The sequence below is a fragment of the Protobothrops mucrosquamatus genome, unplaced genomic scaffold (genome assembly GCF_001527695.2).
Source record: "Protobothrops mucrosquamatus isolate PMUCROS unplaced genomic scaffold, P.Mucros_1.0 scaffold6451, whole genome shotgun sequence".
Taxonomy (NCBI): Eukaryota; Metazoa; Chordata; class Lepidosauria; order Squamata; family Viperidae; genus Protobothrops; species Protobothrops mucrosquamatus.
This window is the reverse complement of record NW_015392275.1, coordinates 12,680-14,244: the sequence shown is the minus strand read 5'-3', so window position 1 is coordinate 14,244 and position 1,565 is coordinate 12,680.

Here is a 1,565-nt window from a genome sequence, read left to right as displayed (position 1 = left end):
CATATTTTACTTGATTCGGGCGAACAAACGCTTCCATCATTGAAAGCAATCCTGGGATTCTTAAGTAGATTTTAACTTTTTATCTTTTTGCACACAAGAAATAGTTTATTTCTTATATAATGATTTTGAAACTATCTATGAATCTTATTCTTCTCATACCATAGAAATGCATGCCATCCACGTTGCAGATCATGTCCTTCTTGGATTCTTGTAGCACTTTCAATTTAATTCTGGCTTTCCTTTCTTGCCAAATAAATTTCAAAATCAAAGTATTTAAATCATCAAAAAAATTCTTCTCTATTTTTATAGGTGCTGTTTGTAACAAGAAGAGCAGTTTTGGTAAACTCTTCATTCTCACAGTAGCTATTCTTCCTAACACTGATAGTTGTAAGTTTTCCCATTTTTATAGATCTAATTTTATTTGATTAAGTAATGTTATGTAGTTATCTTTTATTATTGCACATCTTGCTGTTAGGTATATTCTCAAATATTTAACTTTCCTAACTATTTGAAAATCCATTTTTTTACAATTGTTCTTTTTCCTTAGATGTAAGGTTTTTAACTATAACTTTTGTTTTTTCTCTATTTATCTTCAATCCTGCTACTTCTCCAAATAACTAAATCCTTTTCAATAGTTTAGGGAAGACATGTTAAACTCACAAAGTCACGCTACGTTGCGCGACGTATCGGGATTGTTTTGCCATTGCCGGCAATGGGGTGGGCACAGTTTTTGGGTGACACATCCGGCCTGCGAACTGGCAGTTTGACACCCCTGTTTAGGGGTTGTCTCCAGTGGTTTTTTTTTTTTTGTCTTTTTATAGCTTCCATCAGTTCCATCATTGTTATTTTTTCGTTTAGCATGTTTTTAATGTTTTCTGAAATTTTTGGTACATTGGCTTTTTCCATATATTGTGTTGTTTTTTCCAGAGATATTTTTTTTCTATGTCATATAGTTTTTCATAATATTAACTATTTTTATTGCCTCATTTTGGAGTTGCACATCTCCCTTCTTATGTTTCAATTTGTAAGCCAGCCATCTTCCCGGTTTATTTGCATTTTCGGAAAAAAAATATTTTGCTCTTTTCATTTGTTGAGCGCATTTTTCTGACTCTATTAGGTTTAGTTTATGTTTAATTATCTCCATTTGTCTTTTAAGAGTTTTTTTGTGGATCTTTTTGAAGTTCTAGCTTCAATTTTTTAAACTCTTCCCTTTGCGTTGTCCCTATTTTACTATTTTTGAAATCTAATTTTTCATTCACAATTGCGTTAAAGCCTCCTACTAAACAATTATTTTGATATTCCATTTCCAATATTTTCCTGTGTAGTTTTTGATAAAATATTTCTTGTTTATTGTTTGGTGCATGTCTTGATACTAGCAACATCTTTTTTTATTAAAAATCATTAAAATTACCATTAAAATTCTTTGTTCTTCCTTCAAGGTCCCTTCCAACTCTATTATTCTGTTATCCATCATTTAAAGCCGCCACATCTCTAAAATTAGCTCAAAAGCTTTGACTGTAAACTATTTTGGGACATTTTTCCAGGCTTGAAAGACATAGATTTTT